Consider the following 13,178-nt stretch of genomic DNA (forward strand, 5'->3'; position numbering starts at 1 on the left):
GGGAACACAGACAGGCTGATTCTTTGCACCAGCACTCTGCTGCCTCTTGGCAGGGTTCTTTGTGTGACTTTGTGGGTGATGCAAGGTGAGGGGGTCGCTCTGAGCCAGCTGGCGTTTCCGCACCAGGCCAGAGGCGCAGGATCCCTTTGGGCACAGCTGTTCTCTCATCTTGCGTTCGCTGCTTAGATTTAGTTTAATGCCCTGTCCTATCCTCAAACAGCGTGGCTGTAGCAAACTAGAGAGGAAATGCCCTGCGGTCCCTGGCTCCCTGAGCTTGTGAAATGATCTGTTGCTTTGGGGAGGGACTGAGAAATGGTTTTACGTCATTCGTATGGAAGGTAAAAATGATGTTGGCCTAGGGCAGTTCTCCATACTGCCCAAGTGACATAAGAGCTTAACCTCACTGAGGCATGCTTTGCAGAGGACGCTGTTTCCTTTAAAATGTGATTTATTAGTATGAATTAGCATTCATTTTGGGTGTGGAAGTAAATTGGTTCCCATGAAGGGCAAATTGCTGCTCTTCAACTAGAGAGAAGCAGCAGAGCAACAGATGAACATCACCCCAAATAGAAGTAGGGTGAGAGAACCCCCAGGAGCACTCATGTCCAGTACTTTGTCCCTTGTCTTGCCCTTGAACTGGTGAGTGTGTGGCATTAGGGAGCTGTGCCAGCAAGGTCCTCTGCACAGCTGCAGCGACACCACGGTGGTTTCTGCCAAACTGGGTTTTGTGCTCCTTGCAGGGCATTGGGAGAGGGATGCGTGCTGCTCAGTGAGGAGCACATGGGGATTGTACAGCAGAACACGAATTTTGTACAAACGGAATGTTTTGGCTCATACGTGATGGAGTGTGAATCAGCGAAGTGCCAGAGTGCTGTAGCTGAGCTAGAAATGCATCCACAGCGTGGTCAGGAGGCGCAGAGCACCTTGCAAAGCCCTTGGCCAAGAGGCAGGCTTTGGGAAATGGTTCTGTAAAGCCACCTGCGCTGGGCTTGCAGTTGCTTGCCTGCAGAGTATCTGTGTTAGTTGTGGAAGGCTCAGGAGTGCTGCCTTTGAACAACCCCTACATCCCTGATGCTGCACGATCCACAGGGACTGTGGGTAACCCAGTGAACTGGGATGCGGGTCTTCCTGATGGGGAGTTGGTTTGTATAATTCTCTTGCTTTGAATCTGTTCTTCCCTGGGGTAAGTCTGACTTCAATGAAGTCACTCCTGATTCAGAGGAGTAAAATTGTGGCTAAGCCCTAAGTAATCGGGCCATGTGAGTTGTTAGTGGCTGAAATGCCACGTAGCCCTTTCTTGGAAAATGAGCAGTTTCCTACTGTCTCGCAGTCATTTGGGAATGTGCCACGTGCTCGGACTGTCAGAAAAGAAATAAACAGCTGACGTGTCTGTTGGTTTATTGGCACTTGTGTTATAAATGAACTGCTAATTTTTCTGCTGGGCAGCGTTTCCACTTAGTTACTCTTGCTGCTTCTGATTTGCACGTTTCTGTTTTGTGGCTCCAGTTGTACAGCGTGGGTGTTCTTGTGCCAGCCCACATTCCTGCGTGTCCTTGCATTATGGTCTGACAGTCTCTGCTGAACTGGGAACCATTGTGGCACTGACTGGCAGATTAACAACAGAGAGAAACACTTCCATTTGTGTGTCCTTCAGGCTTATTAATAGTTTATTGTAAAGGAAGAAGGAAGGAAGAAGCATATAAAACCAGCACAGCTTATTCTGTTTTGCCCTCTTGCTCTTTTCACTGTAGCCATACATTATTTTCCGGCAATGCCAGCTCAGTCTGTGAGGTTTGTGAAATTCATTACTGGTGCTCGGTGGAGACTGAATTAATGCACATTGATTAATATGAAATACGACAGGACAGTGAGTTACTGCATCGGTGAAATGAAGTCCTTTACAATTCAGCGCAGCCCTGTTAGATGCTTTGTAGCGCCCAGAAGCTATTCCAAGTATACTTTCCAGATGGCTCGTGTGGGGAGGAAAGGGGCAGAAGACCAAGGCAAATGGCCCGGTGCCAAACGAACCTGGAGCTAAGCGACTCATTTCAGAGTGCTGCGAACCGGCAGCTGAGGGGGGCAGGCGCAGGGGCACCCCCTTCTCCTGCGACTGGATCTTCATCCTCCGGTCCCTCCTCTCTTGTCATGGCCCTTATTTTCCAGCCTTTGATATCAGGGTTTCAGCGGGAGCTTTCCCTGCTTGGCTTGCCGTGTGACCTCATGCTACAAGGATCTTTTCTGTGCAAGTCGTCTGCTGCAAGGAATTCAGTGCAGGATTTAGGATGGGTTATGCAGGAAATCTGACATCCGAGTGTGGTGTTGTGGGCAGCTAAGGTTGATATCGCTGTGGCAGTATTACCGTTAGCCCCTGAGTTTGCAGAGAGCCTGAAACAACATCAGAGATGAGCAGCTGCTTCAGTTCCGGCGCGTGCCAGTTCAGATGCCAGTGGTGATACCTGGAAGGCCAGAGCTTGTAACTTCCTGCTTGTCACAGGGGTGTGAGAGAAGGGGAACCATCGTACAACTGTCTGTCATCCTTGCAATGGAGAGGGGAGTTGTATGAAGGATGAAGTCATGTTTTCATGAAAATCTGTAGCCTGAAGCTGTGTCTAAACACAACAAACTTTAGAGCATAGATGGGTTGCAGCCCCTCTGTCATCCAGGCATGTCTATTTAGAAACCTGGTCTTAAACAGTCTGCTAAGGGTTTGCAGTTGCGAAGCAGAACGAGATTTTGAACTGGTCTCAACAGTTGCCCAGGCTGTAAGCAAGCGTGTAGCAGAGGTAGTGTCCCGGTAGCACGAGGCAGTGCTGCAGGGGAGACTGCAACCCGTTCCCCCCCCAGGGGGGCAATTCAGCTTTCAAAAGCTTAAGGGACCATGGGTCCACAGCGACACAAGCAGCCAGCTTCTGCCTAGCACCCCTCTGCCTTGGCTTTCCCCCTGTTTGGGCTGACGCTGCATTCAGCCTGGTGCAAGGTCCCACTTTGGTGGGGTGGTAGAGCGTGGCTGAAGGGTCAGCCCGCTCTGAAGTGCTGAGTCAAGCCTTGCACGGGATGCCATGTCCCACGGTGTCCCTGGAGAGGGGGCTTGGAGCATAATGTGCATCTGCAGGAATGGCGAGAGGCAGCTTTCTCTCCCAAGCTCGTGGTTGTCTCTGTGAAACCAAACCCTTGCTGCTTTAGCCTTGCCCTCAGGTCCCTGGAGAAAGAATTCCCTTTCCTTGTTCGTTGCTGTGCAGGTGGTCCCAGTGCCCCTCACCAGCAAGGGAGCTGGGAAGGCTGCCAGTGCTTGCTTTTGGGGGGTATTTATTTCTTGGGCTCTTAATTGCATTGCTGTTGATCCATTTGCTCCTTAGCAATGACAATGACTTGACAATTACTTCCTTTTACTTCCCTCAAATACCTCCAATTGTTGAAGTTCCTTTTTTTTTTTAATCTCCCTGCTGATCTGTACTTGCATCCTCCTCTGTCTACCTGGCATCTGGAAGAGAGAGGTAAGTAAATATGGCATGCCAAGACTGACTAAGGCAGGTAGCTTTCAATTGGACTTGCCTTTGTTACAGTAGTGTGGCCGAAATAACAACAACAGCAAAAGCAAATGGCACTCTCCATTTGCTAATGCAGTTTCTGAGCATCTGAACAGTCTGGGAGGTGAAGTACCCGGGAGATAATGGGTGCTTTAAAGTCATATGGGCTGCCCATAGCTTTTATTTTAGAGGGCTTGGGCTGCAAGATTGAGTACAAATTTGCTAATTCACAAAGACTTGCTGAAGATGAAACCCTTGCCTGCAATATGATGTTAAATCCTGCAGGTTGCTTGCTGCAGTTCCCTTGCTAGTATTTTACCTTCCAAATAGGAGAGGCAAAAGCCCTTGTGCAGTTTGTAGGGTGACTGTTTGAGATGTCTAGAAAAAGAGATCCTTCTTTATTCTTTGTGCCTTGGAGGGGGCAGCATCTGTTTTGGCAACCTTAGCAGTGGGCGAGGCGCTGGGTGGTGGGTGAGGCGCTGGGTGTCAGCTGTTGTGTTGGAGCACTGGGTACGTGTCTGTGCCTGGGCTGGCTGCCTTAGGGCCCTTCCAGGAGGGGATGGGAGCAGGAAATCCCAGCCGTGGAGGAATCCGGATCAGTTCTGCTGAAGGGAGTTTGCCGCTGTGTGCGGTTCCTAAATCAAAGCGCTTCCTGCTTCAACAATTACAAGAATATCAAATGAGTTAAAAGCACCGGGGCAAAAATCAGGGCAGCCAGTGAGTGATGAGAAGCAGAGCTTTGATCAGCTCATCGATAAGAGCCTGCTGGGGGCAATGGCTCCTGGCCCTGGGGCAACAGTTTCCTCACTGATTTCAATGGGGGCAAGGTGGTACTTGCAGCGCAGCCAGCGGTGCCTGCCATCCATCTGGGGTCTGATCTGCTCATCCCTACAGTAAAATGCTTTTGGTAATTTGATTTGCCTTCCTGCTGCTAAACGCCAGGCAGCCGGGGTGGGGGGGGATTGCCTGGCTCTGTTCTGCAGAAGGCAGTGGCTGGCAATGCACAGCCGGCTTTGCTCTGGCGGGGTGTCTGAGTGTCCCCCGTGTGCAGCTCCCGATGCCGCCTGCCTGGGGTGGGTGTGCTAACCAGGCACCCCGTCACTTACTCCTCTAGAACAGACCTTACAGAGGGGTGTGATTAAGGCATCAGCCAGAGCTGTCTCTGTGTCCCCTGGGGCTGGGGTGAGATGTAAAGGGAAACTGAGATTAGGCAGAGAAGAACTCTCTTGAATTGCAGTGCAGAGCTGGCGTAGGCTGCTGAGGGCAGGGGTGGAGTTGTTAGTGCTTTGAAGTACCTGTGAAACATCTGGAGGGACACTTTGGGTGCAGAGCTGAGCCGGTTCTGGTGTGGGGAGATGGGTCAGATGGCTTTTGAAGGGTGCGTGTCCCCAGCCTTGGCCCTGTAAGGCTGTGGGAGGGGGTGAGAAATACAGCTGTACCCTACACTCACCTGGCATCGCAGCAATTACCGTGTCCAGCTTGTGAAGTATTTCACCAAAGACTGACCGTTGCTCACGTATGTGGTGAAGTCCTTTTGAAAACGTACCTGAGCATCGCCTGCCGAGCTTCAACGAGGTCGCCGCGTTGCTGGCATTGGAGTTAGTGCTGTGGCACAGCTGGGTTCTCAGTGGTGCTTCCAATAGTCTGCGGTGGCGATCGAAGCAGGTTGCGTTAGTGCTGTGATCCCTTGCGTGAAGCGACTCTGTTTTGGTGCCTCGGAATCAAAGCATCAGGTAATTGTGGTGCTGCCAGCTTGCTGCGAAAGCGGGTGAATCAGTGGGCTTGTTTCTTCTTTGCAAGTTAACGACCCTGTGCAAGTCATGCTACTGGAATGAAAGGTCATGAAGGTAAAAGGTACTATTATTACGTTATTGAATGCTACTGCAACAGTCCTAGAAAACAGCAGTTTTCCTTCTGCCGTGGGAATGGTGCTAAAAGCATTGTGCTGAGATTGTTTCTTTCCCTGCAGGATTATTTCCACGAGCTCATCTGCATCACAGAAAGGGAGAAGTTTGTTGTGCCTATCCGAGCTATAGGTGCCCGAGCTATCCTGGACTTCCCCGACCAGGTGAACTTCTCAGCCTGTCCCGTCAAGTACAGCACCCAGAAAACGCTGCTGGTTCGCAACGTTGGTAACCGGGTGGCCCGCTACTGCATCAGCACGCAGAGGTAGGGAGCTCATCTCTTTTTGCGCAAAACACTGTGGTGTGATAATATAGTTGGGAAACAGCGACAAAAAGGAACCAGAGCATGTGAGCTGCCGTGCTGCTGCCGTGGCTGGAGATGGGCAGGGCACGTGGGGTTTGCTGTTGATTATAGTGTTTGAAGCATGGCGCAACCTCTGCTTAAACTCTGCAAGCTGCAGAGTGGAGTTTTATAGTGCAACGGTGTCTTCAGAGCACAGTCGTGCAAGGCTGATTCTGTTAGACTGAAAGAGCAATTGTAAGAAGGCAGCTGGACTGCCCTTGGGCTGTGGAAGATCCTGCGGGGCAGACGACAGCTCTAGGAGCTCAGTTCCTGCAGACCAAAGGCAGTGTTAAGAAATGGGCAAGCTCTGAGCTGGTGGAAGAGGCATTTAAGAATTTATCAGCAGCTTTATCAGCAGTTTGTCTAGAGTAGCGAGTGCAATCAGAGATGATAGATCAAAGCAATTGGTATTGAGACCCTGACAAAAACCCTGTGGGGTCCAGAACCTGGTTTTCCAGTAGGTTTGATCTGGTCCCTGGGATCCAATATTCTTCATTAGAATGAGCTCTTAAGCGGAGATGAGCTGGCAGTGGCTTCAAAGCTGCACTACAGCCCCAAAGAGGAATGCCTTACAGCGGGGGCACAGGCCAAAGATGCAGCAAATACCTGGTGCGTGGGTTGGGAGCCTCTTGTAGAGCTTTGTCTCTCTCAGATCTCCTGGAAAGTGCTCTAGCACTTTGTAGTAGCTACCGGCAAGCTCCTTGATCTTCAGTACCTTCTGAAATGGGTATGTGGCCCTGTTGGCCAAATATACACGTTCCTTGGGAGGCCACAAGCACGTGGTATTTGGGCAGTCTCCTGGTCAGGTGCCTGACATGTGCGGTGTTGTGGACAGCCTGTACTGTTCCTGTTGGTCTCAGAAGACAGTCACTGTTTTTCCAGTTTGCTGAACTGGAGAGGGTAGTGCCTTTTTGACACTGCACCTGCAAGGAAACCAGTTCAGCTGGCTGGTAGTTAGCTCCGAGTTGCTTGGTCCCAGAGGTCTTGGTGCAGGAGCTGAGGTCCAGAACGCAGCAAAGACGTGCCGTCTGCCTTAGTGCACTTGAGTTGCTTCAGTTTCTTCCCCAGGAAAACAGGGGTCAAGAGAAGGCTCTTTGCTCTTTCTCCTGGGAAGCGTGAGGGTCCAAGAGGCTCCTACCAAAGCCTGGCAAGGCTGTTGAAGCAGGCTTCCAGGATGCTATTCAAGCAGGCTGCTGCTTGTCACTGTGGAAATACGTAGGCAGGACCTTGTAAATCCCTGTGCAGCTTCCCTCTGGGATTTCCAGATCTAGTCGTCACCACCAAAACAGATACCCAGTCGTGTCTGGCATCTCTTGGCAACGTCCTTGCCAACTGTTCGTTGAGTGATCCAGCGTATGTTGAATCCTGCTTGATACGGATTTTATGCTGAACTTCAACAATTAAATTTTTCAGTCCTGATTTGCAACAGAGAGATGGGAAGCGTTACAAAAGTTTCATACGACACACAAAAAAGTAGAATTCTGAATAACTGGATTGTGTGTGTCTGCAGAGATCAAAAGCTGGTAAGATTTCCCATGTCAGCTGAAGGCATCAGTCATCTCTTCCATTTCATTACAAATTTTTGAAAGCCAGTTTGAAATTTCAAACTGATGATTTAAATCTTTGAGTATAAGCAGTGTTTTATTCTAATTAGGTCACCCCCACTTTCCTTCAGATTTCTTTTTAAATACTCTGAAGTTCCTGTGTTTCTGCTCTTTTTATTTTTTTTGCTTTAAGTGTTCAGCAAAATGTCATAATGAATTCTTCATTGGGAACTTTCTTAGAGGTTGAGTTCCTCCAGTGCCTGTCTGTCTACCATCTGTTTGCATATATGCACAGATGTATAGGAAATATGAGAAATTTGGGGGCTATGTGAAATGGAATCGGGCTGATGGAGAAGAGAAACTCAGAATAACTTTGGAAGGGACCTCTGGAGATCATCTGAGCAAACACGGCGCTCAAAGCAAGACCAGTGTCAGAGTTCGATCGGGTGTGCACACAACACGAGAAGTAAGATCGGGTAATACCAGCCTTGCTCTGTCCTCCTCCAGGCTGTGCAAAGCCCTTTATCCCAGCATCTCCCTGTGTGTCCTGTGCCGCAGCCCCTAAGCTCCCTTTCCGTAGAAAGGCTTTTGTGCCCACCAGCCTGTACTGCCAGGGATTCTTCCACCCCAAATACAGGTGTTTGCATTTCCCATCCCTCGGCTGCATGCAGTTCTGCTGTGTCCCAGTGAATGGCAGCCCAGCCCTCCAGTATCTGGACTGTAGTGCCCCAAGCTTGTATCCCCCACTCAGAATCCAAGTGTTCCCCCCTCTTGACCAGGTCAGCACGTTCCCTTGCAGCCCGAGAGCAGAACTCCCACGTTCTTTCTCGCTGTGTGATGAGGCCATGGTGTGCCAGGAGCGGTTCTTCCAGCCAGTGCTGGGGACTGCACTGTGTGACAGTGGGTTCCCTGCTGCTTGTGCTGTGAGCAGTTGCCCAGGTACCTGCCCCGAGGTCCCAGGTGAGCTCAGTGGCTCCAGCAACCCCAGCAGGAAAGAAGTGGCCTCCCAGCCAGCGTGACAAGTAGGCTGGAGAGTCAGAGCAGTACTAGTGTAAATATAGAAAGTCTCTTCCTGTCGTTCTCATTGTTAAGGCTGGATAACGAGTTTCTTCTCCATGGCATTCAGGGAGATAAATGTCACTCCAGTACGTTTCAGTTGAAAATGGCGTCTGGAAGCAGATCTCAGCGCAGCACTGCCTTTTCCTGATGTTACAGACCTTGTGCTACGCTGTGCTTTGGGGTCAGAGAGGATCCGTCTGAGAAGATACATTAAGGAATGTCCCACCAGGCTCTGAAAGCTCAGGAAATGATGCTACAAGGTGCAGTGCTAGGAGCCCCCTGTAGGACCCATATACGACATCGAGGTGTGGGATTGGAGAGTTACCACAGGATGTACAAAGACAGGACAACAGATGCCAGAACAGATCCCTATGAAATTGCTTACTAGTCTGGAGTTGCTCCCTTTCTGCAGGGCAGTAACGGGCAAGATCTCAGCAGGTTCTGCTGGGAAGGTCTCCCTCGGGCTGGTGCGGCTAGATGAGTTTATACAAGCCGGGGATTGCAAGGCACCGCTGGGAGATCTGGACCTGTGACAGTTTAGATGTTGTACAACAAAGCAAACGTACAAATGGGCATAGTTAAAAAGGATGTCAGAAGAGAACCTGTTAATAAACCTCCAAACCTTATCTTTCCTGTCGTTTCAGGAGCAGTAGTGATTCACTAACAGGGTAGGTCTAACAGGACAAGAATTATCCTAAAGAACAGCTCACAATTAATGGCTAAAAGGCCAGAGTTTAGCCTGCCAGCTTCATCTCTTGGCAGTGGCTTTCATGTGGCTATTAGTGTGTCAGGGACGTTTCCTTAGCATCTCTTATCTGTAGGCTGCAGGGAACAGCTTAGTGACGTGCACTGAAGTTCAGAGTTGAGGTTAAGCATGGACCTTGCATCCCTCTGGGTCTTGGAGAACCAGGTCTACGTGAGGGATACCAAGCTGCGACAGCAGTAACAAAGTTGTCCCGTGGGTACAGCATGGGGTGGGAGGCAGGAGGTGCGGTGTCTGACTTGTGCTCTGTTTCTCAGTCCTGAGAATGAGTCCTGACCTCGGTGGGATCCTCTTCTTCTGATAATTTGAAGATGGGAAGATACCTTCTTTCTCGGGCACCCCCTGAAGTCATCCTCAGGAGTGTTATTCCCATCCCAGCTATCTGAGGGCAGGGGTATGCAGACAAGGGGACGGGATAGGAGGTGGTGCTGAATTGTGGCCCTTAAACAGCAGCTTTTCTGTTCTGGCCATGTTTGGGGCGGGAGGGGTGGGAGAAAAAAAAAAAAAGGTGGGGGGGAATTTTTCTGTGCCTTTCCCCCAGCAGGCAGTGATGCCAGCTGAGCACCAGCAGAGCCCTGCCCAGTATAACCAGGCACAACCCCCAGTGCAGGTGCAGGGCCATGGAGAGCAGTCCGGTTCTGAGGCTGGTGGCACCTTGGCTTTCCTCCTCCCTCTCAAAAGTCTCAGGTCCAGCACGTGAACATTGCAGGCCCAGTGCTTCCCCATTAGTCACTACCAAAGTTCTTGCTGTTGTCATGGGAGCAGGTCAGGCCCCTAATTGCAGCAATATCTCCTTAACGAGCAGGAACTCCAGCAATTTCATCAGCTGTCACTGCTTACATGAACGAAGCTCAGCTTGCACATGGCTCCAGTTTTTCACATTATTTTTGTGTGCTGCATTCCCTAATCACTGGGAAACTCTCTGGAAGGTGTTTTTGAGGTGACAAATTGACCACCAGCAAAGCACTAAAGCCAGTACCTTTTGCTTTCTAAGTGAGGCTGTACAGGAGCTGCAAAGCCCAGCTGCTGTTGTGCAGGAGCATGTTGCATCTGACTTTTCCCTGAGCGTTAAAGGACTGAATTATGTGTCTGTCAGCCAAGAGCTGTTTACCTGGCCACAAATCATAATTGCTCGTGTTAAATCCGAAGTACACCAAAACCTTTTCATCATTATTTCCAACGCATTGCACAGAATTCCTCCAGCGGGCCAAGCAAACAGTTACCAAGCCTGGATCACAACCCAGAGCCCCAGACTGCATTGCTTGTGAATACACCGAAAACCTCCTGTTAAACTTGCCTCGATATGCTCCTGGTAATGGTGCTTCATTTAGCTAGAGATTTAATTGTTCAGGCTGTAAATGGGTACTCCTTTTGTGTCTTGTTTTCTTGTTTCTGTATCACTCTAATGTGTCTTTGCACTCCTACAGATTTTTCTTTGCTTAGAGCAGCTTTCACTGAAACACTGATAAAATGTGCCCTTTCTTAGGCAAAACCAGGATGCTTTCAAGGTAAAAAAAAAAAAAAAAAAAAAAAGAGTTGAATTCTGCAACTTAAACTCCAGTTATTCTCTGGTCTTCAAGAAGAAATTCTCTTCTCCCTGTCTGATTTCCAGGCTGCAATCTCACTGGGACAGGCATTGCCTTGACATTTGTATCTCTTGAGGTGTATAGGTGGCAGGACAAGACGGATTCCTGAGGAAGTCCGTGTCAGGCTGTGCATGCAAATAACCCTCACCATCTCTGTGCCCTTCAAAAACCCTCCTCCGATCGTACCGCTAGCAGTCAGACTCTTGAGCCTTGCTGCAGAGAACTGGATGCAGGGTATGGGGGAGACGAGGTCGTTTTATAGCATAGGATGTTCTGAGGGCTGGAGCTCTTCAGGAGTCGAGTTGGTGGCTCAGTTTCTGATACTGTCTGTTCTCTTTTTCTTCTGCTAACTGTGGTTTGTTTGCTTCTTGCTTGCGCAGGTGAGCTGAAGTGAGCGAGACAGCCACATAGTGTCCAAATGTCCCACAGTAATCCTGATGTGCCTGTCTGTGTTGCAGCCCTTTCTCTGTTGATCGCTCTGCTGGGACTCTTGGGATTGGCGATGCCGTGCAAGTAACAGTGGACTTCCACCCACAGAAGACGGGTGATTATTCCGGGTCCCTGACAGTACACTACGACACAGGTAAGTGCTGGACACTGCATGGTGCCCACGCTTTGCGTCCTTCAAAGCAGAAGACTGTTAAACTTGCTTTGCAGGCTCCTTCTAAACTCTTTTCTTTCTAAACCCTTTTCTTTCAAAACCTCTGCATGTTTTGGTGCTTCAAGTGAGCAGGTAAGGGGCAAAGGCTGAGTGTGCCCTTGTTCTGTGTGGCTGCGTGCTGGTCTCTCCCTGGGGGATGCTGGTGTCAGCCAGGAGCGTAAGTGTAAGTGTGTCTGTGTCCCCGGTTCCTCTCCAGGAGAGCAGCAGTAGGGGATGCTCAGCAAAGCGTGTAGAAGCAGGCAGTGTATGTGCTTTCTGCCTCGTGGGCCCTGGAGTTAGTATTTTTCTGTGCTGGAGGCTTTATTCCCATCTTTGTTTAATCACTTCTGATGGTTTTACCTTCCAAGCCTTTGTCCAGTTGCTTTGCGGGTTTGTAGCTATGAGCTTCTGTAGGCTCCCATGGCAGTACGTTCCAAAGGAAGGAATATTCCTTGGGAAAGTGCTGGTACTAAACTTCTGTAATTTCTGACTAATACTATTTCAGGCCCTTGGGTTCCTGTTTTACGACAAATGGTGACAAATTTTTCCTCCTTTGGATTTTCCCAGGCCGTTTGTGCTTTTACACTATCTCTTGTGTGATTTCTAGGTTGAGGAATCCTGTTCAGTCTTCATATAGAAGCTGCTCTGTACTTTGGAGAAGGGCAGAAAGAACAATTAAATTTCAAAGGCTTCAGCTTGGCTTTTTAAGATCAGAACTATACCCATTATTTCAAGACCCACGTGGCCATGGGTTTAGAAGTGAGACCATGATAGTTTTCGTGGAGTTTATTTTGCCGTAGTTAGTTGTCCCGTAGAGCATTAGGTCATGTTTCCATGAACCGGAGTTGTGCATGCTCGAAGCACTGTGCATGTCTCCCATTTCTTGGGTCCTGCTTCCTCTGCTTGCCAACGTATGCCGAGGATTCAGCGGAGGGGGAAGGCAAGGCTTATAAAGCACGCCTGCCTCTGTAACGCTTCTGAACCTCGGTTATTTTTGTACGCTGAGTTGTCTGTTATAGAAAGCAGGCTGTCCAGTCATGGGGACGTTGCTGTTTCTCTCGCAACACAACTCATGTCTGGCCACGAATCCCTCCCACTCCTCCTGGGCTCCCTTAAGAGCAGAGAAGTTGAGGTTATACAGGCACGAAGGCTGAACTCTCCATGTGTGGAGATGAAGGAATGGCTGCAGAGATCTGTTTGAAGGGTGATTCATTCCCCAACCTCCCTCCAAGAGAGGGGCTCTCTTTCTTCTGGCACGACTGTGATTCGCCGCATTGTGTCTGGCTTAGGGTTTAAGGAGTCCACCCAGAAGGCAGCCAGCTCTCCCCCGTGCTGTTGCGTGGCAGCCTTGGAAAGGCAGGTCCATCGCCTGGCTGCCTTGCTGTAACCCGTGCAGCGAGGGGAAGGCTCTGCCTCGGCAGGGGGATGCTCTCCAGGGATGGCCGGGTCGCTGCCCTTCTCAGCTGGGGCTGCCTCTGAGGCTTTAAACACGCTCCACAGAAGTGCCATTTCAATTGAGAATGTCTCGTGTTTGGAGTTTGCTTCTCACCTGGGAGACCCTCACCTGCAACAGGCAGAGTAGGCTCGGTGCTCAAGTTTGAGCTTAGTTGACTCCCGGGAGTTGCTTGGTTGGGAAGAATGAAGGTTTGGAAGCTCTGGCAGTGAGGGCGCTTTGGTGGGGGTCTCTTCTGGAGGGTGAAGGGCTGGCAGGTGCTCCAGCAAGACTCCAGGCGTTAATCGGCTGCTGTGCACAGCCAGGGGCTCTCTCCTCTTCGGTCTGAGGTGGAAAGCGAAGGTGTGCTCGCTCGGGTT

The 13,178-nt window shown here is 50.1% G+C and overlaps 1 pseudogene across 1 annotated transcript in view; it reads left to right on the plus strand.

Moving 5' to 3' along the window:
- LOC308057670 (hydrocephalus-inducing protein homolog) overlaps positions 1 to 13,178 on the plus strand; it is a 105,322-nt pseudogene that overhangs the window by 9,419 nt on the left and 82,725 nt on the right. The window contains exons 5-6 of the transcript in view: positions 5,497 to 5,696; positions 11,185 to 11,309. The product of the transcript in view is annotated as a hydrocephalus-inducing protein homolog (transcript). The remainder of the gene's footprint in view (positions 1 to 5,496; positions 5,697 to 11,184; positions 11,310 to 13,178) is intronic.

The sequence above is a fragment of the Falco punctatus genome (assembly GCF_963210335.1).
Source record: "Falco punctatus genome assembly, contig: scaffold_56, whole genome shotgun sequence".
NCBI classification, from domain to species: domain Eukaryota; kingdom Metazoa; phylum Chordata; class Aves; order Falconiformes; family Falconidae; genus Falco; species Falco punctatus.